This window comes from Chrysochloris asiatica, unplaced genomic scaffold, assembly GCF_000296735.1.
Source record: "Chrysochloris asiatica unplaced genomic scaffold, ChrAsi1.0 scaffold00438, whole genome shotgun sequence".
NCBI lineage: Eukaryota > Metazoa > Chordata > Mammalia > Afrosoricida > Chrysochloridae > Chrysochloris > Chrysochloris asiatica.
The window spans coordinates 622,961-629,804 of record NW_006408956.1 but is presented as its reverse complement, the minus strand read 5'-3'; the positions used below and the strand labels follow the sequence as shown (position 1 = coordinate 629,804).

At 42.4% G+C, this 6,844-nt stretch overlaps 1 pseudogene; it reads left to right on the top strand.

Moving 5' to 3' along the window:
* Nucleotides 1-5,315: 5,315 nt before the first annotated feature.
* LOC102837575 lies at nt 5,316-6,599 on the top strand (annotated as a pseudogene).
* Nucleotides 6,600-6,844: the final 245 nt, after the last annotated feature.

Genomic DNA, 6,844 nt, shown 5'->3' with positions numbered 1-6,844 from the left:
AGATCTAAGTAGGACCTATGAGTTCAGATCATTATCAGGATTGGCTGAAAGACGAGATCATGTTAATTCAGACTCCCCACCTGTTTCGTGGCTCAAAGCCACCTAACTGGAGGAAAATAAAGAGTTCAGAGTACAGACAAAATCTTGAGCACCAAAATCCCTGTCCCAATTCCAACCCTTGGTGTGACTATTTGCGCCGTCTATTTTGGAGAACTTCATTTAACCTAAGTCATTTCGGTGACTCACCCCCAGATGTTGACTACAGTCTATACCACACCCCCACCACTGACCTTGTGTGTTTTTCCAGCCTGATCATGTTGAGTCTCTCATCCACTCTTTTACAGCTCTACCATGTGAGTTTTGTTCCAGCCTTGCTTACTCACTACACCCTCTCTGTATAAAGGATCTTTAACACATGTGTTCCCTCTGTCTGGAACACCCTCCTCCCCACCATTGGTTGGGCAAGTCCTCTCTAACTTCTAATTGTTTAGTTCAAGTGCACCTCCTCTCATGGTCCTTTTGTGGGTTTCCAAAGAGGCAGATACCCTGTTCACAGGTCTGTCCCTTCATAGGACTTGCCCCAATCCCAGTTAGTTGCAAGCTTTGAGTCTGGATGACAAGGATCTGTTTTCTTTATAGTGTGTATGGATCATGCCTGGCCTATAATGATACTCATTGGTCAAATGAATGATTGTCATGAAGAGTTGGAAGGCTCAGGTTTTAGCCCCAACTCTGTTACTATCTTTTAAAAATATTTTTTATATAAATATAAATTAGGCAAATTCCCATTAAAATTGATAGAGTGTGAAGGTCTTTAAATACACAATTGTTTGTTTACAGGGAGACTGTTGATGTCCAAGCCTTGATTTCCTAACTGCAGTATTCTATAAATGCCAACATAAGCATGCAATTTTATGTATTCGACCAGGGACTTAAGAGTCCATTAGTCAGAAAGTCTCAGTACATAGATCCAATATGGAGTATTGAATCGTATTGTCCTTATCTTTAGACCATGGCAGGTACCGCCCTATTCAGAGTCTGCAATCTTGTTGCTATTTTAAGAACCAAAGATAAATGAATAGGTAGTTCACAGAACCCAAGGTATGCTTCCAAAGAGATTCATTATCTTGCAAAAGCTCCATACATGAGGAGGGGAGGCCTGGGATCCTGGAAATAATGGACTGGGAAGGGCAAGATGAACATTATGTATACAAATTGGCTAAAAGGAGACCCAAGAACAATCTTGCCCTTTAACAGCTTAACATTTGGAAAGATTCAACATAAAACATTGAAGACCAAAGGGCGAAAATTGATAGATACTAAGGATTCATATCTCTCTATGGAAAAGGACTGCAAGGAGGCGGTACCACCTGACTAGTGGGTTGGTAGACTAGTCCACTCGTCTACTGCTTTTTCCCAATTTGTAGGTTTCAGGAGGTTAAACAAGGTCCTTTGAGGCTATTCTGGTTTGAATTCTAGAAATCCCTAACTATCCCAATAGAAACATCATTCTTGCGTACTTTCCATTATCTAACATTCATGGAAGGTTCCTTCATGTTCCAGCAAAAGCACATTGTGTTTCCAATCTGTACAACTAGCTAGCTGGCTCATGCCCCACCAACCATAATGCTTCATGTTGCAGACACATCTCCCTCCTCATACTGAATGTCAGCACTGTATTTCACTATCGGTCTCGTTTCACAAAGTATTGCTCCAGTTTAACTTTCACATCCCTCTAGACTGACCAAGGCAGAAAAGCCTGGTCCCTCCCCCTTCCCTCTCATGTTCTTCACACGATCTGAAGAAGGAAACTATCAGGTGGTGGATAATTTCTAAGACTTTGACCTGTGTATGTGTTTATTGTACAAGCAACTGGTCAACCCTCTTGCTCTCTGGTTGCGGCTCAAATGACCTTGTGGTCCAGTGCTTATCTTAACAGCATCACATACACCAGGACTCCAGCATTGGAAACCACGGGGTAAATTCTGTTGTTTAGGTGGAAGAGACTTCAACAGACTGAAAGCTGATGTTAATTAACACTGACAGAGGCTTATTTCAAAGTTGGGCTGTCTTCACATACTTCACTTCTAGAATGACTTCCACTGTATAATGAATAGGGCTGATAGACAAAATACCATATCCCATATTTGTGTTCTATTTATGCTATGAACAGTTTATCTGAAATTCCGGTTTCACTGGGTATCCTTTATTTTTTCTTGCTAGTTCTCACGCATACCATTTATTTATAAAGTGTGCCTGTTCATTTGTTGGTTTTCATTTAAGAACCATTGTCGAACCAGTGCACAGATACGAAGGACTGTTAAACATGGTGGCTCTTCCCCAGACTAGAAGGAGGCGTGGTAGACAAGGAGATAACTCAGGTCTCCTTTCTAACTATGTGGAAGCAGCTCAGCCTATCAGCTCACTTCTCATCTCTTTCAGGTCTACACCCTTGATTATCAAGCCAAAAGTACATTTTTCTTGGGAGAATTCTCAATGGTTAAGAAAGAGGTACACCTATTTTGGGGGCAGCCACGCAGACAACTGAGCAAGGCAATGGGAAAGAGCCTAAGTCATTGCAGTTATGTTTGTGTTAACCACCTCAACCCAAGAATTCTCTGCTGCTGGGGTAAGCAGGAACTTGCCTAGGTAGACATCATGGTCTGGTGGCTCCCCTACCCAATCCTGCTTCCTGCCTTTTATTCCCCCTTCCCTTCACAGGAGTTACCTTCCCACTAAACCTTTTAGTTTACCAATGACTTCATTGCAAATACCCTTTCTTCAACATGAAAAATGACTATACACTTGGACCTGACCAGGTGACTAAGCAGAAACCGGACTGACTACATCTGTGGGAAAAGCTTCTATCAGCCAAGACAAGGCCAGGGGCAGACTGTGGAACTGACCATCAACTGGTCATATGCAAATTCCGACTGAAGCTGAAGCAAATTTAAAAGTGTCCACAGACACTTTGGAATATATCCCACCTGAGTTTAGATCTGAAGAAAAGATTTGTGGTCTTCCGTCTTTAGTATCTAATGCATCAAGAGTTCTGAGATAACCTCAAAATCATCCCAAAATCGATGTAAGAAGAGACAAACTTGCTTTCTAGTGTAGGGATGCTAAAGCAAATAGAAGTGAGGAGATACAAAAGCTATAAACAGAAAATTTCAAAGGTCAACTCATGAAGACAAGGGTCAAGTATTATAGTGCAATGTGCTAAGAGCTACAGAGTTAGAAAACCAAAAGGAAGAGCACACTCATCTTTTCTAGAAACATTTGCCAATTAAGAAAACACAGGACACATTGAGCTACACCCCACAACCATGATGATGCATGTGTTTTAGTCTCAATGGCTCTTCTCCAGAAGCTTTAAGAATATTTCCTTTGCGAGATATTCATGAACCAGAGAATGCTTTCAAACAGCCTTATGAAAGTGGGTAAATTACAAATTAACATTGATGCCATGAATCATGATTGTCACCTACATGCATATAAAATGCCATGGAATTTACAAGCTTTGATTCTGAATAGTACACTTGCATTTAAAATTAAGTTTGGTTTTTTATGTTGTACACAGGTCTCAAAGGAGCTGCCAATTAAAGCTTCTAGGTAAACATGGCAACACACATTTTTTTCATCCCCAAATCCATCTCAAAGTAATTCAGAGATACTAACCAGGACCCTGGTAACGTAGTGGGTTAAGAGTTGAGGTTGCTAACCACAAGGTCAGCAATTCAAGCGTACCTGACACTCTGTGGGATAAAGATGAGGCTTTCCATTTCCACAAAAGATTTACACAGCATGGGAAATCCTATACTGGGTTCACGATGCATCGGAACTGACTCAATAGCATTTCTCAACCCATCCAGTAAGGGATAAACAAGCTATCAGTGGGGGGGGGTGAGGGGGAGGAAGAATAAGAAAAGGAGATGGAGAAATGGTATAACTGCCCAGCAGAATGGATGGAGAAAGCTAGAACTGATTTCTACAGAGGGGAGAAGACAGGCTAAAAGGCACCCAACAGGGACTGAAGGCCCAGTTTCTGGAAAGGTGGATATGAAAAAACTGGCTGTAAGTTGAATAAAGCTATTCTACTCAGCTCAATCAACTACTTCTAACACACAGACATAGGTCGTAAGTGGAGAGCCTAGGTCGTAAGTGGAGAGCCTATGTTCTCTACAGTAAAATGAGATGTTGGGACACACAGTGAAGAACTGGATACAAAACTAAGACTTCAAAGATTAGTAAGACATTAAAACTCAGCCTCCCTTTCTGCCAGCTTGGTGTTTTTACTCAGGACCCTTCTCTAATCCTTTAATTCCCATTTTCTAACCTGATCTAACTTAACTCATTGCCAACTCTTCACACTCCACTTTCATTGCCTAGAGATTGCCAGTGATTTGGAAGGCGTTTGTACTTACAGGCAGACACTGATCCGCTTTGAATGGCATACCATCTGGGTCTGAACCTCACTTCTTCCCCTTCTAACTAGCTTGATGACCTTGGGTAGTTTCTACCAGTGAACTAAGGTGAATTTTTGCTGTGAAGTGGACATTCTACCACCTCACTCATGGGATCAATGGCAGATTAGCTGCCACAGAGGTTCAATGAGCCACTGTAGTTCCACAGAAGTCCTGTTTAAGAGGGTTCTTATTTCACCCTCTAATTCAGTGCTTAAGGAACCCTGGAGGCGTTGTGGATTAACATGTTGGACTGCTATTCTCAAGGTCAGCAGTTCAAAGCTATCAGCTGCTCCACAGGAGACAGATTAGGCTTTCTGCCACATAATGAGTTTCAGCTTTGGGTACCCTAAACAGGACAGAGTCACTATGAATCTGAATTGATTTGATAGCACACTACTATCAACACCATTAAGTTAGCACTGCAAGATCTACAGTCAGGTGACAGATGATCTTAAGAACATTTGTTACAAAGAACTAAGTGAGCCATAATCACTGTTAGCAACTATGTCCTACCCACAAGTTAAGGGTTGCAAATCTTAATCTCTATGCCTGGGGTTATACATTCATTTGAGAATGGGATGTCTTTCTTAATGATGGCTTGGCTTAGCATGGGTTGCATATATTGAGTTGAACTTTTTTTCGTTTTCATTTGGGTTCAACTTAACAAAGCCAATTAGTTCTCCATTTGACAGTTTATGAACATTTTGTTTTGGGACATGGGTTGCTGTCCCCACAAAAAGTACCATCACTGGGGATGCACTTGCATTACGGTTCTCTGCTATCTGCCCTGTTGTGGAATAAAACCTGTTCTTCTTCTGCTCAGCTGTGCAGGTTGAATTGACCAGAGCAATGGTTATGGAGAAGTCTTGTTGCCTGCTGGTTGGTGGGGTTGGGAGACAGTATTATATACAACTGAATCAAGCCTTAGACATGCTGCAGAGATTTCATGAGAAAAACTGATGCCCATGGCGGATTGGATTCAAGTGGAAAACCAAGAGATACAATGTATGCATTAAAAAATCCATAGGAAAGTGATGCCACAAAATTTTAAGCAACCACCACACTAAGATTCGCCACCTTGATGCTCATGCTCTTCTCAACGATGGTGTAGTGGTCCAGGTGATGGGGTTGCTCTCTCACAAACACAAGTGTTGCGAAGAAATATGCAGATGTTTGGCTTTGCTTCTGAGGGCTCTGTTTCAAGTTCTAAGTTCATAATGGTATCTATCTTTAGATACCAACATGAATGGTATCTTTAGATACCAACATGAAGTCTTTGATGGCTCTGTCACTGAGCTGAAGGAGCAAGCTGAGGAAGAGGTAGAGGAACCTGAAGAAAGACAGCACACAACAAGAGGTGGTACTTGATGATGCTGGAACTTTGTATGATCAGGCTGTCAGCAGTGACTTGGAAAAAAGTGCTCCTGAGGAGACTCAGAAAAATACTTCCCCAGCCAACTGCACACACAGCTCAGACCACAGAGGTTAGAGCTGAGGACCTTTTCTTGGGCATCTTTGACTGCTTAAGAAACCTTCCTCCCAACTGTTCCAGTGACTGGGATCTATCTACCTCATGTTAAAGTTCCAACTTCACAGCCCTGTCCAGAGGCTAAGCTTGATTCTCAGATTCCGCCCATAGAGATCTCAGAAGGACCAAAGAGCACGAGAATGAATAAATATTCCTCCACAGGGGGCCCAGCCCCTAAGACCAATTCGTGAGGCTGGTGACCAAGGTGATGTTAAACCTCAAAGCACAGTGAGACACCCTGACAACAACTATTGGCAATCTACCTCATCAAGTGGATAAATCAGAGCTTAAAGATTTCTTTCAAAATCATGGGAATGTGGGGGAGATGAGCATTACCAGTGGTGGGAAATCACCCGATTTGGGGTTTGTTGTGTTTGACGACTCTGAACCGGCCTGACGACTCTGGAGGTTCAGAGGTGAAGTCGGTTTGAATGTGGAAGAGAAGAAGACTAGAGCTGCCAGGGAAGAGGACCTTCGAGGTAACCACCCGCAGGGAACTGGAGGCCCTCAAGCTGGACTGGATGGGGGCAGTGAGTGGCCCTCCTGGTGGAGGCAAAGTGCAGAAACCAGGATTCAGAGTAGTAAGAGGTATCACCCCAAGGTGAGTCAATCCCTCTTCAGTGGTCATCACATACAGCAGTACAAACCTTAGTTGTTCCTGAAGGAGGGTGTATTTCTTCAGCCTAATCTGTTATAAATGGCTTACCCTTTACTCATTTTTGTAAAAAAGCTGTGTGTTTCCCCCCCTCAACACACACCCTCCTTTTTTTTCTCTCGATCTTTCAGTCTTTTATGTCCAATTTTGTGAAATGGTATTTTAGAAAAAACAGATTTTTAAAGGAGAAAAACA